Source organism: Dermacentor variabilis, chromosome 2, assembly GCF_050947875.1.
Source record: "Dermacentor variabilis isolate Ectoservices chromosome 2, ASM5094787v1, whole genome shotgun sequence".
NCBI classification, from domain to species: Eukaryota; Metazoa; Arthropoda; class Arachnida; order Ixodida; family Ixodidae; genus Dermacentor; species Dermacentor variabilis.
The window spans coordinates 56369113-56395725 of NC_134569.1; the positions used below are offsets into that span (position 1 = coordinate 56369113).

The 26613-nt window shown below is 46.9% G+C and overlaps 1 protein-coding gene across 1 annotated transcript in view; it reads right to left on the minus strand.

Annotated features, from left to right (window-relative positions):
- The window catches only part of LOC142570844 (lachesin-like), a 103405-nt gene that overhangs the window by 69715 nt on the left and 7077 nt on the right, over positions 1–26613 (minus strand). The gene's annotated exons all lie outside the window — the stretch shown is intronic.

The window sequence follows — 26613 nt, forward strand, 5'->3', positions numbered from 1 at the left end:
GGCGGCCATTTTTGGGAGAGATGGTCTGCAGCCATTGGAGAGGGCAGTGATCCGTCTCAATGATAAACCTCGAGCCGGCTAGATAGCATGACAATTTCTGAACGGCCCACACGAGACACGCACACTCTTTCTCGGTGGCGCTATACGCCTGCTCACGACTGGTCAGCTTACGACTAGCATACAGGACGGGGTGTTCTACTTCTCCATTTTCCCGTTGGCACAGTACAACGCCCATGCCTCGCTCACTAGCATCGCACTGAACAACGAACCCTTTTGTATAGTCTGGCGATCGTAGCACAGGCTGGTTTGTTAGGGCACTCTTTAGGGCGCTAAAAGCTCTTTCCTTTGTCTCGTCCCAGACGACTGTTTGAGGCTCTGTCTTTCTTAGAGCATCCGTCAGGGGAGCCGCGATATCAGAGTACCTAGGGATGTACCTCTGATAGTAGCCGGCGACACCCAAGAACGACCGAATATCGGTCTTGGTGCGCGGTTGCGGAAAGTCTCGCACAGCGGCCATTTTTATTTCAGAGGGGCGGCGACGACCCTGACCAATCACGTGACCGAGGTAGACAACCTCGGCCTGTGCTAACTGGCACTTAGGAGCCTTGACTGTCAAGCCCGCTTCGCGCAGGCGGGTTAGCACTGCCCGCAAGTGTGCCATATGCTCAGACCAGGATGCGGAGAATATCGCTACGTCGTCTAGATACGGTAAAGCGAATTCTTGCTGTCCCCGCAACACTTTATCCATGAGACTTGAAAAACAGTATGGCGCGTTCTTCAAACCAAAACTCAACACTTTAGGACGGAATGTTCCCATTGGTGAAATGAACGCCGCATACCTACTAGCCTCTTCTGTAAGTGGAACCTGCTAATAACCCCTGACAAGATCTAGGGTGGAAATAAACTGAGCGCTACTAACTTTCTAAAGGCGCTCCTCGATGTTAGGGATCGGATAAATTTGATCCTTAGTGATGGAATTAAGCCTGCGGTAGTCGACTCAAGGACGAGGTTCCTTGCCCGGTACCTCAACTAAAATCAAAGGGGAGGTATAATCACTCTCACCTGCCTCAATAACACCGAGCTGTAGCATTTTCTTTACCTCAGCCTCCATAATATCGCTCTGGCGGGGTGACACCCGATACGCCTTGGATCGTACTGGCTCTGGGGAGGTAAGTTCTATATCATGAGTAAGTACAGAAGTCCTACCAGGCCTCTCAGAGAACAGACCTTGAAACTCTTGTAATAGCCGGTGTAGTTCGGTTTTCTGCTCGGGCGACAGCGGTGCTTTACTGATAAGGTCACTAATGACTTGACCGGTGTCTTCCCTGTTCGTCACTGAGCCTAGTCCCGGAAGCTCGACCGGAAGCTCTTCAGGAACGTTTACCATCATGCACACCACTGCTTCCCTTTGTCTATAAGGTTTGAGCAGATTACAGTGGTAAACTTGCTGTGCTTTCCGCTTTCCTGGCAGACCTACCACGTAGTTAACGTCCGACAGTTTCTGAACAATTCGTGCGGGGCCCTCCCACTGCACGTCTAGTTTGTTGTTTAGCGATGTGCGCAATATCATGACCTCATCGCCCACCTCAAAACGACGGGCCCTGGCTGTCCGATCATAATAAACCTTGGCCCTCGGCTGGGCCTTTGTCATTGCTTCACCTGACAACTCCTGTGCCCTTCTTAAGCGTTCGAGGAGCTTAAGTACGTACTCCACCACGACTGGGTCGTCGCCCCTGCCTTCCCACGATTCTCGAAACATGCGAAGCGGAGATCGAAGCGAGCGACCGTACACCAGTTCAGCTGGCGAAAACCCCGTAGCCGCATGCGGCGCGGTCCTTAAAGCAAACATCACCCCAGGCAGACACAGCTCCCAGTCAGTTCGATGTTCAAAACACAACGCTCTCAACACGCGCTTCATGACGGAGTGGAGCTTCTCAACGGAATTCGACTGTGGGTGGTACACTGAGCTGTGTAGCAGCTTTACCCCACACCTTTCGAGAAAAGTTGTCGTCAAAGCGCTAGTAAACACTGTGCCCTGATCTGATTGAATTTCTGCAGGGAAACCAACTCGCGCAAATATGGACAGTAGTGCATTAACTATCTCAACTGAGCTGAGTTCTTTAAGCGGCACTGCTTCAGGGAACTTTGTCGCTGGGCAGATCACAGTCAAAATGTGTCTGTACCCCGTGGCTGTTACCGGCAGAGGTCCCACTGTATCAATAACGAGCCGTCTAAAAGGCTCCGTAATGATAGGTACCAATTTCAACGGCGCCCTTGATTTGTCCCCTGGTTTGCCCACCCGCTGACAAGTGTCACATGTCCTCACGAAATGGTCTGCGTCCCGAAAACACCCTGGCCAATAGTACTCTTGCAAGAGACGGTCCTTAGTTTTCTTAACTCCTAGGTGTCCGGACCACGAACCCCCGTGTGACAAGCGCAACAGATCCTGACGATAGCATTGAGGCACGATCAGCTGATCGAACTCCACTCCTCGGCGGTCTAGATACTTCCGGTACAGGACTCCACCTCTTTCCACAAAACGCGCAGTTTTCCTGGCGATTCCTTCTTTGACATTGCAGCGCACGTTTTCCAGGCTGCCATCCTTTTTTTGCTCGGCTATCAAAGCCGACCGGCTGACTTTTAGCAACCTATCAAGTCCGTCTGACGTAGGCGCGATGAGCAAATCAGTAGATAGCTCTTCTAACTTTCCCGCATCGGGATTTTCCTCTCCGGTATCTGGTGCCTTTAACGTTACAGACTCAAGTTTATTCAGTTCGGGCGTGCTCTGAATATAAGCTTGCTGCGCCTCTGACCCTTTTTCGTTGTTTGATAACGTCGGCCCCGCAACTACCGCCTTTGCAGCGAGCTCCCGAACCTTCGATCTGGTTAAGGCCTGAACACTAGCTTCACCAAACAAAAGCCCCTTCTCGCGCAGGAGGTGATCGGACCTGTTTGAAAATAGGTACGGGTACTAGGGGGGCAGCATAGATGACACTGCCGCCTCCGTCTCAAGCGCTCCGAAAGGTCCTTCAATAAGCACCTTTGCTACTGGCAGACACACGCTATGAGCTTCCACGGCTTGCTTGATCCATGCGCACTCGCCCGTGAACATATGGGGTTCTACGTAAGACGGGTGAACTACATCCATTGTAGCTGCGGAATCGCGAAGCACTCGGCACTCTTTCCCGTTCACGAGGAGGTCTCGCATGTAAGGCTCGAGAAGCTTCATGTTCTCGTCAGTGCTGCCTATTGAAAAAAACACAACTTTTGGTGTTGTTTCCGGACACTGCGCCGAAAAGTGACCCGGCTTCTGGCACGTATAGCACACGCCCGCTCGCCTCATCTCGAACCGCTTTCTGCGTTTGGCTGCCGCCGTCTCTTTACGTTTGGTCGGACTGCTTTCACTCGCATCCTCCCTACGCGTGTCCCCCTTTGCTCTCATGGGTGTGAACTTCGGCCTCTCAAACTTCAAGCCAAATTCACCCTTTTGACCGTCCTTAGCTCCGCGAGCCCGACGCGTCACAAACTCCTCGGCTAGCTCAGCGGCTTTAGCCACCGTACAAACGTCTGGCCTATCCAAGACCCAGTATCGCACGTTCTCCGGTAACCGACTATAAAAGTGTTCTAGCCCGAAGCACTGCAGAACTTTATCGTGGTCACCAAACGCTTTCTCTTCTTTGAGCCACTCCTGCATGTTCGACATAAGCCTATACGCAAACTCTGTATATGACTCACTTTTGCCTTTCTCATTTTCCCGAAACTTCCGACGGAACGCCTCCGCAGACAGCCGGTACTTTTTTAGAAGACTCGATTTCACTGTGTCGAAATCCTCTGCCTCCTCTCTATCCAAGCGAGCGACTACGTCGGCCGCCTCGCCGGGTAACAAAGTGAGCAAGCGCTGTGGCCACGTTTCCCGAGAGAACCCCTGCTTCTCGCACGTTCGCTCAAAGTTAACCAGGAACAAACCAATGTCCTCTCCAAGCTTAAACGGCCGCATCAGGTCAGTCATTTTGAACAATACGCGTTCTCCTGCACCGTGTGCCTGACTTCCATTACGAGCGCGTTCCATCTCTATCTCGAGACGCTTCATTTCCAACGCGTGTTGACGGTCGCGCTCTTCTTTTTTCTCTTGTTGCTCTCGCTCTTTCTGTTCTTTACGTTCACGCTCTTCTTTTTCTTTCTGTTCTTTAAGTTCGCGCTCTTCTTTTTCTTTTTGCTCTTTAAGTTCGCGCTCCTGTCTTTTTGCAGTCTCCCTCTCTTCAATGGTCTCAAGGCATTCCGACAGCTCGTCATCCTCAGCCTCTAACTCAAGAATAGCCTTTAGCAGTTCTGGTTTTCTGAGTTTGTCTGAGACATCCAGACCCAACTCTCTTGCAAGCTCCAACAATTTCGGTTTGCGCAACGACTTCAAATCCATGGCTGCTCTGAATGCTGCTTTCTCTACTGCTTACTATTGTCTTGCCGCAAACTAACCCGGCAGCAACGACAACCACAATTACCAGCTCTGTTTCTGACACTAACAAAAGCCTGGCAAAGCTCAGAAGAAGAAAGTCCCGCACTCACCAAACCTCGCAGCCAAGAGTTCCGCGCAGTCGTTCCGCTGCAGGCAACCAGTCATCACACAGGGCTCGTTGCACTGCTCTCGGATCGTCGATGAGCTGCTCAGCATACAGTCAACTGCATCTCTTCGCTGCTGGCCTCCGTTGTCGCGATCTCACCGCTGGCAGACAGTTGTTTGAAGTCGGAGGCGATCTCACCGCTGCCAACCAGATGTTTGGATCCCACCGATGGCATCGGTTGTTGGGAACTTGGCGCTGACGCCCGTGGTTGTACCTGGGTCGCAAGCCCCAAGGGTAGCGTTGGCCTGGCGGCCTGGGGTGCAACTGGAAGCATCCGAAGGTCCCGGCAAAGCATGAGTCGACTGGTAACAACAAAACAACTTGTTTATTTTAACATTGCAAAGAGTTGGCGGTCAGGTTGACCGAAGTAGAGAGACGGGAGAGCACTTTACTCAACAGAAGAAATCGGAGCCCTCCTTTTGGCGTCCGGGGGCAGCTGTTTTTATACTCTCGCAGTTGAGGGCAAGAAGGAACCCCTCAATAGACGAGCACGTGAATGTACAATGGGCTAATGGTGACGCACACTGTCGTAGCGCTGCCGGTCGGGCACAATGACTGAAATGAGAGGGTGATCCCTGCTTTCGCATCGCCTGGTTCGGGCACAATGACTGGAATGAGAGGGTGATCCCTGCTTTCGCATCGCCTGGTTCGGGCACAATGGCACATACACTCACACACGCACATGAAGACACGTGGCATCGGAACATGCCTGGAAACGCCTGGAAACACCTGGCGGGGAGCGTTGCGGCGACGACGAACGGGCCAAAATGTCTGCCGCCCCGCCGCAGTCGCGCCGGCAAAACCGCGTGTCGCAGGCGAAACGCAACAGCGGGCAAGCGAGCGCGTTCAGACGCTTGGCGCGACCGAGGCGCAAATAGAACGCAGACGAGAGCTTGCGCGGATAATGGACGTGTGGATAACACAGCCTTTCGAGAGCGAGAGCAAGGGTGGCGTGGCTTCGCGGCGATGCCCTCTTCCCTCACGCAACACCTGTCGCGTTATCGCCCCAGAAGGCCACTCCGTCGAGGCGCGTTCGTGACGTGGCGTCGCAGCCAATGGCAATCGGAGCTTAGTTGCCGTTTCGCTGCTACAGACGACAGGCGCGAGGCTTTTCGCTCAATGGGCTATGTGACGCTCTCGCATCGAAACGTCGCGTAAAACGCGAGCGTCAGAACGCAATCGTCTTATGCGTTTCTAGCACGGCGCGGTTCATTCGAGTTCACCAATCCAAGGCGAGGCACGCGGCTGTCAGATCCCTGTTTTAGGCCTATGACGCGGCAGGAAATATTCTATGAGAGCTTTAGGCCTGAATAATTGCCATTTGGAGGCATTTTTTCGAGTGGAACAAGCTATTCTCATTGCTAGAACGCGTTGTTTTTGTTAAGACTAGTTACTGTGCTGAGCGTCAGCCATGCCGAACCAAACTTGGCGGCTGTTCACGAGGGATCGTTGAGTGCCGACATCCGCTTGCGGCAATCGGCGCACGCGATGGAGCCGCGGCGTGCACGGTTAACGCGGCGCCACTTCGATTGCAAGAAACGCTTCATGGGTGTCCCTCATACGCGACGGTCTCTGAACTTGAGTTCGATGGTTGCCTGTAAATCTAATCTACATTATTGTAAGTAGTTTCAATCTATACTTGCGGCTAGACTTTTGTATTCGAAAATGCATGTCTGTGTTATTGAACGCAATGTGTGTGAGTGACCCAGCGCGAAATCATCTCTGGTAGTTTTTCCTGTACCTACCGAACGTCAGAAAGGGTGACACTTTTATAACCATCACAATTTACCATTGAGCAGTAGGAACGAGAAGGATCGATACAGTAATTGTAAACGAACAGAAAGAGAACTAGCTATAAGTGAGACAAGAAAGGGGCGACCGCAGAGACACAAGATGGCGATAAGTGTCATCGAAGTAATGCTTGATGTAATAAAATACGTGCTTACCATAACTACTGAGTAATAAATCGTCGGTGAATTTTTTTGACAGTAAAAAATGGAGCACAATGTTTTTATGTAGCTGAAAACGGATAGGAAACCTATACAACAAGTAAACCAAAGAGGATGGAACCAATTCGACAGGTGCCCATCCAAGTGTACATTTACTTATAGCTGTAATAATTTTCCAGTCAGCGCCCATCATTTCTTGCTCTTGTTTCCACACAAAAACAGGTGATGTGAATGAAGCTTTGAATACTCTGCATTCGACAAGAAATCGTTTCAACGACAGCTAGATTCAACGCCTTCTAGCCAGTCGGCTTGCTCACAAGCAGACAATAGTGCGCCTCGAATCCGTGAAATAAAAAGAAGGACATATAAAGGAGAAATTGCAACGAGAAAGGCCAATCGCTGTGCGTCGAATGCGCTCGGACAACAAGGCGTTGAAAGAGAAGAAGACGCGGGGTACGAGGGTTAGGACAGGGTGAATCCCCTGCGTGACAGACGTAGACAGCTTCACCGAGAAGGGAACTACAGAAATCTGCTCCGACATGGCTCTCATAGAGCGGCCCTCAACGCATCGAGAACGAATTGTAAAATGAAAAAAAAAAGCATGGTATAAAGGAAAGGTGCGATTGTGAAATAAAAAAAAATATATTGCTTCGTTTGGGCCATCCCTTTGAAGAAACCGGGGATCATTTGCAAGCTACTTCGGCGTTCGCGCGCGCGAAATCGTTTAGTCTCTTACTCCACTTTCGCTTCACTGTTGGCCCGGTTCTTGTATGTAAATTGCTGATCGAGTCGCGAATGAAAACACGAATCCCATTCTCCTTTCGCGTTTCCTTTACGCCGCATTCTTCTATAGAGCGATCAGCAGGGACAAGTGAATGGAGGACTTCGCCCTCCTTCTAGGCTTCAGTACCCAACTCGCGCCCGGTTTCTTTGTAAACGAGTGTGTGCACCGTGTATGAGATTTGGAAGCAAACCCGAGAAGAAGGCCTTCTTGCCCGTTTGTCCACATGCCCCCTCCCCCCACCCCCCGGCCCTAATTTACCTGTTTGTTTATTTGTTTTGTTGTACGTGCTGTTGTCGTCATAGCTGCATAGATTTTATCTTCACGTTCAGTGTGCTCGAAAACAAAGTGATTCCGACATAGTTGTTCCAGTGTAAGAAATTCAGCAGCCGGCCAATATATGCGTGAGAGGAGCTTTGCGTGGAGGAGCACGTTTGGAAGAACTGGAAGGATGCCGAGGCGAAGGGCACCGCTCGAAGAAAATAAAGTAGCACGTACACTGGGAATGCAAGTCGCAAGAACTGTGCTGAAATAAAGAAAGGAGTACGTCCATGTGAGGCCCTATGCACAGGACTGACCCTTCAGTATGCAGGACACTGCCAACGCGTTGGAACCAATGCACTTGGAAGGCGCCGACAGGGCTCACGGCATGTGCTATAATTTGAACAACATAGCTTCCGCTAGAAGTTTTACTTATTCGCGTTATCCTTTCCACAGTGAAGTCGAACCGGTGAAGTCGTAAGGTTGCCTCTCGAGTGAGAATATTTCTTGTTTTTATTGTTGCTTGCAACAAGGAGTGCGATTTGTCCCGCAGCTTTTTATTACCATATGCAGCGAGAGTACGATTGGCTCTGTTTTGCAGATGTTGCTTGAGTGTGACGTAGCTTGGCGGACAGAGGCAGTTCTCAATCAGCTGCTTTCTATGGCGAATTTTCGTAAAGGTCAAGATACGAAATTGCTGCTCTCTTTAATAAACAGAAGTAAATGAAAGCGTTAGAAATCTTACTGTCGGACGCACGTCAGCGCATTCATCTTATCTCGAGTCTCGCTCTTCCTGACTGCGATGGTAACGGCGCACGTGACATTGTCGACGTAGGGTTGCAGTTCCGCGGCATTGTAGGAAAAAATCTAGACCGAACATGTACGCGTCCAGTAGGATGACCAGCGCTCCTCGACAATCTCCATAATACCGACTTTTCTTCAGTATTATTCTGACGCTGCAAGCTCGCGGGACATATCGACAAGATGATCAGTAACAATTGTGGCTCTCGTTGCTTTCATCTCATGATCGCATCAATCAAAACGTTTTACGCAAGCTGCACAAACGATTTCGCAAGGAAAGCGAAATACTGTAAACTTAGTTTGTAACATTATGTTCCGTGAATAGAGAGCGCGAAATATCGTTGTAGTCTAAGGTAGCACAACGAGACATCTTAACTATAAAGTCCGCCGAATTCCCTGAGTCTAAAGCTCCGCCTTCCGCACGGCTTATCACGACAGGATGCAATACTGCTATGCCGTTTATGGCGTGGAGTAGCATTCACAAACGCCTACTCCTTCCACATGGGAATGGGGAGGAAATCTCGAATGCGAAGCTCGCGAGCTCAAAGAAACAATTGCGCACATTTCCTATGCTTGTCCTTGTTTCAGGGCACCAAGAGAAGTGCTCCAAACTGTGCTACACAGCTTTGACTGCCGTCCCCCTAAAGAAAAACAGAACTCTTGGAACATGGTCACAGCCGACGTCAACTCGAGCTGCTCTAAAACGCTAGCATTTAGTTGAAAAGCATCAAGACTTAACAGAAAATTGTAGTCGTTGTCAGTTGCTTCTCTTGTGCTAGTGCGTACAAATTATGTTAATATATTTTACACTTCTTTACTCATAGTGTCTGCCCTTTTCCTATCGCCCAGCGCAGAGTAGTCAGCCGGATTGATCTGGTTAACTGACTGCCTTTGATCTCCCATCTTTGACTCCCTGTATCTCTTAACTGTATAGAGGAAGTTCAAGCTACAGCCGTGGAGTTCTAGCGAAGACGAGGTTCTTCGACAGTCAGCGACGCTTGACGTTCACTTTGAACTTTCCCATTTTGAATCCTTAAAAAGCGATGATAAATTCCTATTCCGCCGCAGATAACTATTTTCTCTTCGAATTCACGATAGAATTGGGCGTATAGTGCGCGGCTTCAACCAAATTGATGTGGTACAGCGGTGAAAGAATCTGGATTGACAAATGAAAACATATTTTCTCGTGCAGTTGTATTCGGTTGACTGTGGAAGTGAATTCAATTACCAGGTGACTGCAGTGCTGAATTTGTTGAGCTAGTGAACACAACAATCTTTAGTGATATTGTTACCGTAATTTACTGCGTTGGAATGAGATTCAGGTATTTTTATGATTCCAGAAATATTGAATCACATATTTAGATATGTTTTGCTGCGTTTTTGCATAGTTTAAACCGAATGAAAAGGTCGAGGCAACGCCTCTTTTGTATGCTGATATTATTTTACGCAAGCATCAGCGAGAGCTCCCTTGTAGCGTCCTGCACAATGGCTCCACACTGAAAGACACCAGCTTCTATTATGATATGTCGATTGCCTGCTTTTACTACTGTTCATTATTATCTACAACGACATTATCTATTTTATATGACTGTCACACGGTTTAGCGAAGTATTCTGCAACACTGAAGAAAATACCGGCAGCTTGTGGTTGGAGAATATTCTGTTACAAACATAATTATTCTTCAGTCAAGGAAAGCAGTGAACGCTACCTTCTCTCGCTTCAAAAGAAGTAAAGAAAGAAGAAAGACGACGAAAACGGCCCGAAATGCGCCAGGGTTACCGAAGGACATCCGCTGCCTGAGAGTGCACTAAAATCAAGGAAAGAAAAAAAGGTATTGTTATCTCTGAAAGTTGTTTATCAGAGATATTTTCTCTGGGCTGGCAAATTACTAATCGGCAAGTTAAATCTGCGAAAAACTAGCTTTTAATCAACCCTAGATTACAATTTAATTAGTGGCGCGCTCCGGAAGACCGATTGCTTACGTTCTTACGTTGTTTTCTGTCGTTTTTTTTTTTAATCGCGTGATGAGAAAATGACGCTAGCATGTGTTCGCGTTTCGAGGGACACACTCGATGGCAAACGCACGAACAGTCTCAACGAAGAAACGAAAGCCAAAACAAAGAAATAGGAAAGAAAAACCGTTTTCAGCTCTGTGATTACAAAATGTTGCCTGTACGTTCCACGGAGTGATTGCTAACATCGTTCTTTTTTTCAATAGCCGCTTAGAAACAACGCCGGAAGCTGCGCACCGTGCGAAAATATTGGTCGACGGTCGCAATTTGAATAAAATCATATTCTTTTTTTAGGGCTTTTGCACATTCAGTAAAAAAAATTGTCAGCGAGCGGGAAACGATTTGTTGTTAGTGTAACATAGCTGCTGCTCTCGGCTCATCTCCTGATTCAAGAGAAAGGCGGCATCTGGTAGGCGTCCCATTGGTTGCCGTTGGTTGTGACGTCATCCAGGGCTGCTCGAAGCGAAAATAAACCTTATGCTTTGAACAGAATTCCCTCTCTTCCCCAAGCCACTCTTTAAAAGTGGTTTTTGGAAACGGCAAACGGAGACCGCATCAATATAGGTAATCTGCAGGAGGACGTTGTCTATACATATTTTCGACAGATATAGAAGATCTATATGTTTAATGCTTCTTCACAGTTGGTGTGGAACTAGCTGAATATCTCGCATACATGTTGTAGTTGTATCCGTATATATAAGGCCATATAGTAAATTTTATATACGTAAATAAATTCATCATAAGGGGAACCATTTAACCTTATGTTAAGATTGGTAGGCAACCAATGTCAGGTATGTCAAGCTTTTTTTCCAGCTCCATCGTTTTTCTTCCTGCGTTCCTGCTATTTGTTCTGTTTCCTTGTCGCCTTCACGCGACAAAGCAAAGCAGCTGTCGAATAAAAAAAGAAATGAGAAATGTGAAATACGATAATGAGTCTGAATTAGTTCAGAACACTACATACGCCACAACTGATTTTTACCGTTAAGCTACAGATCCCAATTTCAACGCCATTGTCATGTAATGTTTGTTGCTTTCTATTATATCCGCGTCTCTGCCGTGGGAATGTAATGCTTCTGAAATAGCACGCATAGTCTTCCAAGCGAGCTTGCGTTTGGGTTGTGCATAAAAAAGTGATTCTCTCGTCCTTTGAATGTCTTATTTCGGCATGCATGTCAACTGTGGACACTGGCTACTTCCTTATCACATTTTAGCACCTGGTTTCTGACAGGCTGTCCTGCTAGAACCATGGTTGGGCTTCGGGAAGGCACGCCACCCCTGCCTTACTCGAATTTCTGAAGGAAACTGGAGTACATTCACGGACTGTTTAGTTTTGTGGACGAGCCCTGCAGGCTGTCCTTATAAGAGCCTGTGTATAGAGTGTCTTAGCTAACTTCATATAAGGTTGAAGCATTTACAGGTGCAGAGACTCTTACATGGAGAACTCTTTGTAACCTTCGTGCAACCCCATGGACAGCGCCACCCATTTAACTCCCTGGCTCTTTACCTACAATGCAAAGAGACTGAAGTCACAGAATCCTTCTGTAGAAGGATCGCCGGTGAAGTAAGTTCCACGGGAATACAGGCTCCCGACTACTCACCATTCTTACGTGATCCTCGCATTTAGTGCCTTTTTTCTCTATACGAACTAGAGGCTGCGCTTACTTTACGCAGGCGTTCCTCAGCGCCACAACAAGATGGCATTAGATACCGCGCCTTGTGTAACCTTGGTGAACGGGCTCGAAAGGCACTCCTGCTCCTGTGCAACGACTCGTGGCAGACTGGCACGGTTCCCCAGGAATGGAAGACAAGTCGCCTGATTCCGCTTCTCGAAGCTGGCAAGTCGCCTTTGGACATTGCGTCTGTCCGATCACGTTTGCTAGTTGTGTAAGTAAAGTAATGGAACAGATGGCTCTAACACGTTTGAAGTGGTACCTGGAGCACTATGAAATTTATTCAGACACGTTGACAGGACTCCGGCGCGGCCGTTCATCTATAAACAATGTTGCCGACTTGGTAACGTAAGTCGAATTCCAGAAGGCTTGTAAACGCTTCTCTACTGCCTTGTTTCTAGACGTTAAAGGGGCTTACGATAACGTTACCCATGAAGCCATCCTTAAAGCGTTAGAATAAACAGGACTTCATGGCAAGATATAAATATCTGGGTTCCTAGCTACCTACGGATGCGATCGTTCTACGTACGTGCTCACCGGGGATGGCCCGACACTCCAGTATTACGGTAGCCGCGGAGTGCCTCAGGGCGGAGTACTAAGCCCAACGATTTTTAATCTAGCCCTTATTGGAGTATTTGAGAACCTGTCAAGCATCGTTCGACTCTCTATCTACACCGACGACATATGTATCTGGACGTCGAGGGTGACACGGCTTCAGCTTCGTGCTCTGCTTCAGAAGGCGACCTTCTCGAAATCATGCTACCTTCGTAAGCAAGGTCTGGAGGTGACGTGGAAAAAGTGCGCAGTGGTGGCGTTTACCTGGAAGCGAATATCTGCATACGCCATATCAATCAATGGAGAAGCGATATCATCCAGGAGAAGTCACAGGTTCTTGGATGTTGTGATTGACAGAGACTTGCCTTCGACTCCTCACGTGAACCACGTGAAAAAAACTACTGATTGCTATGTGTAATCTGTTGAGGTTCCTTGCAGGAAAGAACTGGGGGTTTTCACACAATCTATGTTACAGCTGTACAGGGTGTTGTTTGTTAGGTTCCTCCGGAACAGCCTACCTGTTATATCCAACACCTGCAAAACCAAAATGCGTACAGTTCAGAACATTCAAGCCCAAGCTTTTAGCATATGCCTTGGCTTACCATGCAGTGCGTCAACGGCTGAAACTATGCCATTGCTCAAGATTATTCAATCACGAATCACATCGCCCTCGAGACAATAGGTGCACATGTCAGGCACATTGCCCGGACCCCTTGCCACCACCTTGCTGCTCTGACCGCGGAAAGACTCCGAACGTCCTTTAGCACAACTGTCGGTGCATTTCGTGCCTCGCTTACATCGGGGTACACAGCTGCGGCCCCTGGTCCACAGCTGGTCCTGTTGTACGAGAAATACAGTAGGCACGTACACATCTATACTGACGGATCGACCGCATCGACCAGTTCTGGGGTTGCTGTGTTTATACCGACAAGAGGACTAACATTGCGTTTCTAGACGTCACATGTCACGACGTCCACGGCTGCAGAACTCACGGCTCTGCGCAATGCGCTTCAATTTATTGACACAGAGAGACCTGGTACATAGGCCGTGTTTTCCGATTCGAGGCCGACTCTACACAGCATGCAGTCATTTCTCAGACGTGGAGCTCACGAACAGCTAACATACAAAATCGAAAACTTCATCACGACGTCAAACAAAAAGGCCACGAAATTATTTTCCGCTGGCTAGCTGGCCATTGCGGGATCTGTGGAATTGATCAGGCAGACAAAGCTGCCCGAGTGTCACATCAAGAACAACAGAGCGTTCCCATTCCTCTGTCCAGGAGAGACGCTGCAAGGCAGCTTCGTTACCTGGCACGCAAGCTCTCTTTAAGCAAGTCGAACATCCCAAATATAGGGCGCCACCAGGTTGTACGAACTCAACCCTACACTGCAACTCCTACTTCCTCCCCCCCCCCCACCCCCCGGGCTTCACTGACGTGAGGCATTGCTTCTATACCGGCTGTGGGTGAGAGTGACTTTCGCAATGGCGTACACTACTTCGATTGGAATGACCGACAGTGATACATGCGACATCTGCAGTTTGAAATAGACGTCGAACACTTCTTGTGCCATTGTCCTTGATTTCAGTCGGAAAGACAAACATTATCTATCGTATTGCAACGACTGCACGATCGGCCGTTGTCTGTGCAGGCTCTACTTGAAGACCTTCCCCATCGGTCGTCGGCCCAGAAATGTATGAAGGCACTTTTGTCTTTTTTGAGGGCGACTGGCCTATGTGAACGCCTTTGACTCGCTCAAGCCCTCCGCGTGCGCGCACGAGCTCACCGCGACTTTCCTCCCCCACCCCATCCCTCTCTCCATTTTATCTTTTTATTCCCTCTTTCCATTCCCCCAGAGTAGGGTAGCCAACCAGACGCATTTCTGTTTAACATCCCTGCCTTCTCTTTTTATTTCCTCCTCCTCCTCCTCCTCCTCCTCCTCCTCCTCCTCCTCCTTCACGGTCAGAGCAGGAAGACGCGACCAGCAGCGTGTTTGGGACTCTGCGAAGTGAGTTAGAACGTCTTTTCTTTTTCGTTTTTCTTTTGATTTCTGCATTAACTGTATAGTTAGTCAAGATTACCTAATCATGTTCGCAAATAAAAAAATTTAAGAAAAAAAAAGCTTTCCGTCAAGAAGCAGTAGAATGTTTCAGGAATTGGCCTATTCAGCAATATTGACCTCCTACCTATTACGCAACATTTGTTTTCATGTAGAAGAAACAGCCCTCGAAATATTAGAGAAACCCACGTGATCACCCACTTGCCCGCCACGATCGCACTGCTTTAGTCACAAGCCCTCATTGCATTTTTTTCTCCTTTTCTATCCTTCCGTGCATTGGAGTCTCAGACTTAAGGAGGTTCACATACATTAACTTTTCTGCATTCCCTGAAATAAATGTATACGCTCTCGCTCTCCCTCCCTTTGCTTAGACATATTTAACGAAAGAAATAAAGGTCAACGTAACTGCAAATTCTAAAATTATATAGCTTTAACAACGTGAATGTAGTAACATACCTGGAGCAAATCAATAGTGAAGCGACTAATTAAATGGCATGCTTGTACAAATAGATGCGATACATACAATTGTCTTCATTTTCGTTTCATGCAACGTGTAATATCATACAGCGTGTACGCACCTCTCAGGTCTCAACTTTAATGTCATGCAATGTCCCTGTTTATGCACTAAGCAGTTCCCAAGCTATGTCGAAATGCAAACAGTTTGGGCGGATGCATACGGCCAGACGCCGGCGCAGGAATTGCGCAATTGTCAAAGCGATGTCCGAATACTGTGGGTGATAGAACGGCGAGGAGAGGTGTATTCAGAGAGAAGTCTATTCACAAATATACAAGTACCTTTAAGGTTTGTGCCCCAGTGGCACACGCGCAGTATACCGAGTATGGGAACAGGTCATATATTAGAAACTTCAAAGAAGCTTTTGAATACCATGCAATCTTCCATTAGGGCATCAGCACATTAGAGATACCTATGAGGCAACCTTAAATGTAAATGCTGTGTGTGGTGATTAGGTGTTTGATTACGAACGGTCGATTACGCAAACAAAGAACGATTTCCTTTAACATGTTCATTGACTACTCCGCGTCCTGGACTAGACCTGGACACCGAGACGAATAAAGGCCGGGCTGGCGTTCTGTCGGCCCTGTCAAAATAATGGTGTGCATTCGGCTGGTCGAAATGTGGGGCTCGTAACACATTCGGCTAGTTATTACAGCGAAGTTGTTTATGGCTACGATATCGTGCATTTTTCGTGTCCGCCAACAAGTATGTCTAAGAAAAAAAACTATCATCATCAGTTGTGGCCCGTGCCACTGCTCGCGCGTTCGCCGTCGTCTTCTACCACAACTGGCTCCGTTACCGCTTATCGTGATAGCGTTCCCATAATACGCCTCGCACTGCGAACGCGCTGACGGCACTGGCCCACTGCCAGTCGGCACAGTGATTTCGGTCTCAAATTGTTTGCCTCAATTTATCGCGAAGTGAAAATATGAATGTGTATAACTGGGTGTGCATCACGAACGTATAACATGAGTCAACAAGAACGTACTAAAATACACGTGTGTGCGTACCATTCGTCGTGATAAACACCCATAGGTAGGAACACCAAATGTGTTCCTACCTTTGTTCAATATGCTGTGTCACCTCTTTGTCGTCTGCTGAACAGGCTCACTGGCCATCCCCCTTCGCAGAGTGTAATGAATCATTATTATTTCAGAGAACTGTGCTCCCCACTCAGAGCACTCACACCTCCATCTTGGGGGTGCGTCCGAGATCAGAATCAGTTTTATTTTCCTCAAGGAAAGAAACAAATGGACCCCAGACAAAAAAGATCTGGCGGAGTTCCGGTCACGTGACTTTTGCAGCTTCCGTTGCTGGCGTATCCTGTGCCGCCGTGGCCCCCCATATAGTCTCATACAATAATTACTAGAGGGAACTCCGGCGCTAGTGTCTACGGGAACTGCAACAGGAATGGTTGAGCCAGCGTGAGAATTATGGGAAGTACATGGATTTGTGTAAACTTCGTCCTTCTGGTATTGAACGGCTTCGTGACTTTGTATACTCGTAATGTTCAACAATGTACTGCGTAATAAATAATGAAATAAACGCTATTAAAACTGTCAGGCGGCAGAATTCGAACACAGAACATTTAGCCCAGAGGCCCTTTATTGAAACCATTGTGCCACGGACGCATGCATCGACAGGCGGCATATTACGCCCTTAAGAATTTATCGCGGGCAAGCCAGTGTCTTGAGACTCTTGGCGCGTTTCAATTTGCCAGCTTGACAAGCTGACGAATTAGTAGCGATTGTGCGTGTTTGCAGTGACTCCCAAACTTATAAAAGCATAGATTGCTCTGAAATTTACAATGAAAGCATACAAAGCATCACAACCTAATCCACAAGAGCATCTGGATTCACAAGCACGAAGATCCGACAAATCGATGTACTTTTCATCATTCCCATGATGGCTCAACGGCTGCGATACCGGAGTTCCCTCTAGTATATTCTAGGGAACTCTATGCGCGGTAGTACGTCGGTGCCTATTAGTTCACAACGAAAGACGTGCTCACGTGTTTCCTCTTGCGCCCTCACATTGCGAGCGGCTGCACGTTCAGCTCAATAGTGCTTTCTCTGCCTCCAATCAAGAGCGGGCTGCATGCTGTTGGAACGAGATCGTGGTAGCGGCTGGGCGGACGCACCCTAAACAAATCTAATGAATACATTGTTGCTCCAAAAAGAAAAGAAATAAAGACTTGGAATGGAGAGCATGAAACGACAGATCGAGCGCTGAACTTCAACTGATTTTATTCTTACAGCAGGGCAGCGAGAATGAACAATTGCGCATGCGTACATCAATGTTGTCTAGAGCCATTACAGTGACGTTTTTAACAGCTGCAACTGGTTTTCAAATAGACAAACAGACGTACCACTAATACAACTCGTGCCTCTCCCTTTATGTGATATGCCTCGAAAAGTTCTCTTGCTAACGTATTAAAAATTATGGGGTTTTACGTGCCAAAACCACTTTCTGACTATGAGGCACGCCGTCGTGGAGGACTCCGGAAATTTTGACCCCCTGGGGTTCATTAACGTGCACCTAAATGTAAGCGCACGGGTGTTTTCGAATTTCGGCCCCATTTTGGCCCCGCGACCTCGTGCTCAGCAGCCCAACGTCATAGCCCCTGAGCAACCACGGCGGGTCTTGCTAACGCATCATCACTTCTGCCAAGTATCTTTATCTCACGCAGTACTGGCTGGCATCTGCCTTCCAGGCAAACCATGCAATGCGTAGGTAAATGTGCATTATGTTTGGTGATTACAGACAATTCGTGCTCCCGGACCCGGTCATTAACACATCTTCCAGTTTGTCCAACGTAGGACTTCCCACGTTTAAGTGGTATCTCGTATATGTAACGCCCGTCGCATATTTCACGTACTGTCTAGTGTGCTTTCTCTGGCATTCTTGACGTTTTGTGAACGCGGCTTATGCGCGAACCCAGTCCAGCCAACTTGCGTGGTGCCGAGAAAACAACTGGCGCACCAAACCTAGTAGTGACTTTCTTCAAGTAGTGGGAAAGCTTGTGGACGTATGGCAGCACTGCGGGTTTGCATCGTTTCTGGTCAGGGTTGATCTGTCGTTTCATACACTTCCTCCCAAGTCTTTATTTTTCGTTTTTGACGCAACAATGTATTCAATAGATCCCAACCAACTCACCCAGAAACAAGTTCCACCCTAAACAAACTCGACAATAGCAACCAACGCGTCAGCGGAAACATGTGCATCGCCGTGGTGAGGCGCGTGGGGTACACACCATGGGCACAAACGTCGAGTATTAACATGCTTATATACTCCTCATCCTTGACTGCACATAGTTCGAAAAAAATCTACAGTTCACAACAGCCCACTAAACAGGAGACCCACAAAAATAGTTATTAATGCGAAGGTCTTAGATGGGGTCATGGGTCGAAAAATCCGTTCTGCGGCGTTACGGCAACAAAATTCAAACTCTAGGCTGGTTCGCTTGAATGTGGGCGAACCGGCCATATCTCCAAGTTAGATCCCAATTGACATCGTGAAAGTCGAGAGTCGAACCAACAACCCTGGGTGGGAGTCGAACCCTTGGCCTTTGGTGGGATTCGTACCTACGACCTTGGTGTTAATTAAGGCGAAGTTAATTAAGGCACTGGAACCCACGACCCAACTTAAGGATACGGGCAAAGCCGCCATACCTCCAAGTTGGATTCCAATCGACATCGTGGACTTCGAGAGTCGAACCTACGACTCTTGGTGTTAATTAAGGCATAGTTAATTAAAATATCGTTAATTTTGGCCCTCGAACCCACGACATTTGTTGGGAGGAAAACCCTCGATCTTTGGTTGGAGTCGAAGTTATGACTTTGGTGTTAATTAGGGCGAAGTTAATTAAGGCATGCTAACCCACGACCTTTGGTGAGCGAAAACAAGTAATAGGAAGTAACAACGCATTCGTATGAGAGAGACATAATTTATTTGAAGGAAGGCAGAAGGTCTGCCTGAGCTAGCGTGCTCTACCCTGCTACTCTGCACAGGGGTAGGGGGTGGGAATGGACATATAAAGGCTGGACGAGGGGTGATGGTGACATAAAAGAAGGATGTGCAACGACGTAGGCAAGTTCAGCAGTCGCATGGTTATCGACAAAGTCCACCGAAAATCATTCAGAAGTGTAATCCGCCTTCCAGAGCATGATTTTGTAGGCTTCCGTATGATGAATCATAAGGATCCATCACGAAGGCAGGGAAGTCTAACACAGCGTCTGAATGTGACCCGATCCCGAAGGCAGTGCGGGCTAAGACAACGTTTCAAAGCGCTAGATGCCATCAAGGTAGAATGCGAGAAAATGGAACGTGACGCATGCATCAAACATTTGAAAGAGCGTTTTTGGCACATGTGAAGCATGCATGTGATTGTGGCCTAATAGTAGAGCATTCGGCGGTTGCGCTGGATGACATAGGTTCGATCCCACCATCAGTCACGCATTTCTTTTTAGCATCATACGCGGGCTCCTCCCCCCCCCCCCCCGCCCCCTCCCACCTTTGGTAATATCTAACAGAAACCTCGAGGCTTGTTGAACGCGCGTAACAGCGTGATAGAAATCGCACCTTTGGAAGAGGTACGAGATACCAAGGCGGCAGCTGTCAAGAAGTCACAATCTCCGTGTTTTAAGTATGCTGTGGCATACTTGAAGTAGCCACAGTCATTTTGCTTCCGCTTATTCTGCTGACACGTGCACATTGTCGCCGCATTCAGAAGCAAAATTATACAACCACTCTTTTTCTGTGCACTAGCCTGCCAAATTATAAATATTTGTTCTATAGAACCGGGATGTTGTGAATTCTAAAGGAGAGAACAGCGGGTGTCAAATCTAGGAAAATGTAGACTAGCAATCGCTACGGCCGAGAATTTCATACTTTTGCGGGACAATTAGACCTTAAATTGTAATAGAATGAACCGAGCAGAAGTTTCCAGATAAAGCGATGGATCAATGCACCTAAGGAATACCTGACACTCATCAGCCTCCAGTGTAGAACAAAGGCACCTACGTATTCGCTACGAGCCAGCGCTATTAAGAAAAGTCCGGTCACAATAGTGGAAGTTGAAAGCTGGCTTTTTGAATTGTGCGACTTCAAGAGCCAAGACCCATCTGTATTGTAGCACTGCTGCAGCATCATTCTACTTGTAATATTTATTTCACCGACGTTACGATGTTTGGGCAATCGACACCAATACTCCACGTGGAACACTCTTCATTGAGCAAGATTGAGCAAGTGCCCCAACGCGAAAGTTAATCAAAACTTTCAAAGGTACCCCGTCGTTGATTTAGTAACAGACGTCACTCAGAAAAAAAAAAAAGGAAACCCTAACAACCGGGATGTTCGGTGCTGAACATAGCCCATGATTCAGTGCTTTTGTTTCAATTTATACGTGCGCTTATTTCTTTCTTGTTTCTCTCTTGTGTGGGGAAAACAGGATTCTCATTCGCTGATACTTCAAGAGGGAGAGAGAGAGAGGAAAGGTAGGGAGGCTAACCAGAGGCGAGTTTCTGGTTTGCTACGTTGCACTGCGGTGAGGGATACAAGGGTTGTAAAGACGACTAAGAGCGATAGGAGAAAAAAGGAACAAAAAGAGGAGTAAAAGAAAAAAATCAGTTAACAGAAAAAGCGTTCCAATTACAGGCGTTCACACAGGCCTGTCGATCTCAAGAAGCGCAGTAGAGCTTGCACGGCCTTCTGATGTGATGGTCGCGTAGATGTTTCAGAGTTCTTTCTGCCGACAGAGGCGGCACGTCTAACGGGTTCAGCACGACGGAAAGCGATTGTCTCGGCACACTGTACTGCGGGCACTGACAAAGAACATGACGAATCGTTTCCGCATTGGAATGAAAATTTCAAGCAATGTAATGAATGTCTTGTGAGAGCGCGGGCTTGCGCCTTCATCCTCTTTAGCGTATGCTAAAGTGATTGTTAGATCTTTCCTTAAACCACGGTTAATCCTGCAGCGCACGCTGCCGGTTGAATAGAAGCGTTGCGGACACATTAGCGGTGGACGGTGGACGAAGCTTTCTTTTTTTGAGGCACACAAGGTTTCTCGCTCCGGCATTCCTGATTGGCTGATGGCACTTCCTGGCTGTCTTCGCTGTGCCACAAGCGTGGACTTGGTAAGGCAGTGTATATGTACATGAATGTTGGTATAGCGTATTTATAAACATAGCACAAAAATGATTTTAAAAGACAGATTAACAATGAATAAAAATTTAAAAAATGAATACAGCAATAAATAAAGAAGGCACCGGTATATCTTGACGGTCTCACTTTTCGGTAAGCACCACATCATTACAAGGAGTTTTATAACAGCTAATACTAAGAAACGAGTGTATTAGCCCGGTCTCCCTTCGCCTTGCCCAGTTCTTCGAACGGGCCTCGAGCAGTCATTGAAACATTCATGAAATATTGAAGATCAAATAATTTAAAATGGATTATTCTCCCTCTCTTAGTTACCGTTTGCTGTGGCGTCAGAGAGAGTCCGTCTCGTCTGGTGCAACATCACAAAAACATCTTGCTGTAAAAAAGGGAGCAGCGGCAAAACAGAATTGTACTTGGGAGTGAAAGCAGCAGTGCTCGTATTCACAAAGCCGTTAGTACTTAGGCTTGTCCTGAAAGAACTCTTAAGGAAGTTATAAGCAACGAGATTACTTAATGACCAATGACGAACAGATTTTCTTCAATTAAGGTGAAACTTTATGAGTCTGCCTCTGAAGACAAAATACTTAAACAAAAGCAAATTCTTGAATTCAACGTGCGAAAACCACAATCTAATTATGAGGCACGTCGTGGTGGGGGTCTCCAGGTTAATTTTGATCACCTGAGGTTATTTGACGTGCAGCAAAATCCGAGATCACGGGTGTTCTTGCATTTCGCCCCCCTCGAAATGCAGCCGTCGCGGTCGAAGCCGCGACCTCGAACTCAACAGCGCGCCGCCATAGCAACTGGGCCATCGTGGCGGGCGCACAACACTTTTCTTTCTGTAGTGCATATCGCGATTCGCAATTGACTTGGCTGATTTGCGCGTCAAATTCACCTCACAGGCTGGCATTCTGAAGATCAGGGGAAAGGCAATGAGTTCAATTTCGACCTCCTTGCATTCCCCGATGCCTAGAGACCTCTAGCACAGGAACTGTGCCTTTAAGAGGGCTTTTTTTTTAAATGTAGGTCCCCCTAACTTGGCTCGCGTTATCAAATCTATTGACCTTTAACCGACGCTAAACCCTGCCCAAGCAAATTACATGACACCGTCCTTCTGGAGTAAATTCGAAATGATCCTGTACTATACTCCTCACTTTAATCCATTCTTTTGTAAGATGTGAACTTTTTCTACTAATCCGTTACGAAGTCCGACGGCCTGTTTTATTGCCGGCGACCCTACCATGGCACTAATATATAATAATTATAATATTGCACGTTTGATTCAGCCCATTTTCCCTCGCCGGTATCAACAAGAGAGGGTCTACAACCACTAGAACGTCTACAACGAGACGGCGGCACACTTGCTACCACGCCACTTGTCTGGACAGGGTGGCCGTTATTTTTGAACCAGTATTTTATCCTAAGAAGTCTGAGCAGTTTCCCTGTTAGCGTAACAGAAGCGTTACACGCGCACCGACGCGTGTAATATTCACACGATCAAGCATAAATCTCGCAGTCTAGAGTCTAACTCCCCGACTTCGTGTTTCGCTCATAACATATAAAACGGAAGGGAAGCCTGCAGCCTCCGCCTGCAGGACAAATTCGGAAGCTATATCATCGTTACTATAATACGCTGAAGATTCAACACCATGTCCCTTGCGAAAGCTTCTACTTCGTCCGCTTTTGACTTTGACAGCTTCGTCCCTTTGATAACGAAAAGGATACAAGCAAATCAATATTTAAAACTATTAAAAAGAGTGTAGGAGCTCGCCGAGCCATACGGCACAAAATCGATTCCTTGTGACAGCTTGCGAAATGAAATTATTGACAGGCTCTTCCGGTGTTCACTCTTTGAAGCGCTCGCCTTCTTTCTCCAATTTTTGGCTAAAACAAAAAGGGTGTTGCTGTACAATCAAAACTCAATTCTATTTCGACATCTTGACTGCTGCTCCTCTCTTGTCACCTCCTAAGTGTATTTTCTGTCTTCTGTGTGAGTTGTTGCTACTAGTATTTCCAGGCCCAGTGACAAGCTATGACAAAGTCTGTCAAAGACTTATCTTGTCCGCTGTTTGCACTGAATTGGTGCATTTGTCTGCAATGCGTGCTTTCTTCAATATCGGCAAACGGGGTTGCTTGTTTGTATGTGCTTTTTTTTAAGACCGGTATACCATGTAAAACGAGCAAATACACTTGAGACACTGTCGCTGTTGTGCGCATTTTTTCTTCAGCAAATATAGTATTTTATTTCGTAGCGTTCTTAGTACGTTACCAATAATCTGCCCAACAATTCAAGGAAACAGAAAGGAGCAGCGCAGGCACTAAGATTTTCGTAGGCAAAGATTTAGAAGTTTCTGCTTACTGGCGTTGATCACGAGCACTGGCTGTAGCACCGTTAGCAAATTGTTAAACGTTAGAATACTAATGAAGATATGAACGTGCTCAGAAACTGAAAAAACCGCGTATACAACACGTTTATAATAGTAATAAAGCCGCAGGGTACGAATGAAGTATATGTTTAGGCTAAGACATACGTATCAATGTTAAATATCATTTTAGCACGATACCACATGCTGATTACTGATATCAGAGAAACGCACAAGTATAGTGACTTCGTCTGGCTCTATACTTAAACACGTTTTTCAGGATGGATGAGAGTCTATCAACAATTAATCACTTTCAGATCAAAGAGAGAAATTTAATTTAGTGATTCCGGGCAGTTATAACTTGCGTAGGATTGGCTGGGTGTTTCACAAGTGCTCGACCCTGAAATTATCTTCGAGCTTAGAATATTATGCTCAACAATTCACTATTTCACAGAATCGCTTTCGATCTTATTCATATATTTCACAACGTTGATGCATGTAGTAAACTAAATGCTCCACAAGATAACCAACAAAGCACAACGCGAAATAAGAGTACATCTTGGATCTCTGTTGTGAACGCTGTTTTTGGTGCCAGCTAGTTGCGAGACTATGTAAAAGTTTATTTATGCTGTTTGAATCACGCTCAATCTTGATGTTGTTTCTTCATAGTAGACGCGTCTGTTACGTTGCTTAGTAAGATTTCATAGTTAGCTCATTGGCATACTGTCATACGAGAATAAGCTGGGGGCCGCATTTCCAAATATCTCTATCACTTTACACATTTATAGAACATATTTTACGCATTTTACGCATTCCTTTACGGGTTGGATGCTGTCGTTATCGCAAGGACATTCCAGTCAGCACGACAAACGACAGGAAAAGAAGAATGAAAAATGAAATGAATTACTGCAAAATGCAGCCCCTTGTTTTGTTTTAAGTGAATTGCAACAAAGTGCTCTTGAGTTTCGAACAACTGGCTACAATATAACATATGTACCCTTTGTCAATTTGTCGAACTGCACGTAGATAGGATTTTGTAAGTGTAGAAACACACACGAGAAGAACTTTAGCTCAAGAGATGGATTGCAAGTTATGACGAGTGAGTAAGTTCCCTGCCATACGAAAGAAATAAGGAAACCAAAAACAAACTAATCGTTACTGCGTTGTGCTAGATTGCTATCAGATATGCGGCAATCGAGAATAGAGTAACCACATGTTATCTTCTAGGAATTCTAATGTTCAAACTTCTCGGGTTTTTGTTGCTGCGTACTTGTAACTGAGGTCAACGATGTCAGTGCATACGGAAACCACCAGAGAGAGAGAGAGAGAGAGAGAGAGAGAGAAAGAGAGAGTTGGTTAATTAATTAAAGAGCACTGACTTTGGGCTTGGTTACGCATAGCACATCACGGTCAAGCGCGCCCAAACAAGGACAGATTGTGGAGTAGCCAACACAAGCACTTACTTCAAACTGATTGCGTATTTACAAAATTGCAGCATATAATCACCTTCCTTCGTGACGTCATGAGACCAAAATGCCGACATCAGGTGGTCATCGCAGAAACTTAGTTTTTTTTGGACGACAGAAAAACAGACGGTGCGCTGACACACGACACACCCTCCTGTGTTCTAGAAGCCTTTCATTCAGGCACGTTCCAGACTGACCGATATAGCTGGAACCACACGGAACCACATCACAGAGCGCCCTTGTGAAGTTTCCTTATCGTGTGGTTCCAACTATATCGGTCAGACTGCAAGGTACCTGAATGAAAGGCTTCTAGAACAGAGGAGGAAGGTGGAAAATTACCGCGATGGGAATCTTTCTGCGCTGCGCATTGTCATGACTGTGGAATAAATAACAAGAAGCCGCGTAAACCCTTGTTCAACATGTGTAAGATAGTAGTCAAACATAAGAACCAGGATGTTAGGGAGACAATTGAAGCAGATTGCATTAGAAAAGCGGATCTGTCGTGTGTCAGCGCACCTTCCGTTTTTCTGTCATCCAAAGGAACTAAGTTTCTGAGCATGGCCACCTGATGTCGACATTTCGGTCTCGTGACGTCATGAAGGAAAGTGTTCAAATGATGCAGTTTTGTAAATACACGATCAGTTGGAAGTAAGTGCTTGTGCTGTCCACTCCTCGTTCGTGCACGCTTTACCGTGGACTGCTATAATTAATTAAACTCTGGGGTTTTCCGTGCTGAAACCACGATCTGATTATGAGGCACGCCGTAATTGGCTACTTTCGATTAATTTTGACCACCTGAGGTTCACATTCGGAAACTTTTAAAGTGTAACCGAAAGACGAAAGACGGAAAAAACGACAGGACAAGACGTTTACTTCGGGTCATGCCTTGAACATCTCCGAATATGAACGTCAACCAACTAGCCCGTCTGTCCACCTGGCGTGCATCTAAATATAGGGACACAAGTGTTTTTGCTTTTCGCCCCCCCCCCAAAATGCCACCGCAGCGGTCGAGATCGAACCCATGACCTCGAGATCAGCAGCGTAACGCCATAGCCACTAAAATACCATGGAGGGTTAAAGAGCGCCACAAGCATAATTAACCAACGCAAGCCCTCAAGCTCGCAAAGCATGCGTGTTGTGTTTTTACACCAGTGATGCATCTACTGTGCGTCAAGGCACGGCCGACTTGACGGTAACCGACTGATATAAACGAGCTAGGTAAAGAATATGGGCTCGCGATGGACAGAACACTGCCATAACTCGATATTTAGAGCGGCCACCAGCGTGATGTAAAGCGACCTTGCCTCGGTCATCATATACGCACGTGTTGTCGGCGGGCAAAACCAAAGGCACGTATGCGCCGCAATCCAAGCTAGCCGACGGTGTGTTCAACCCGC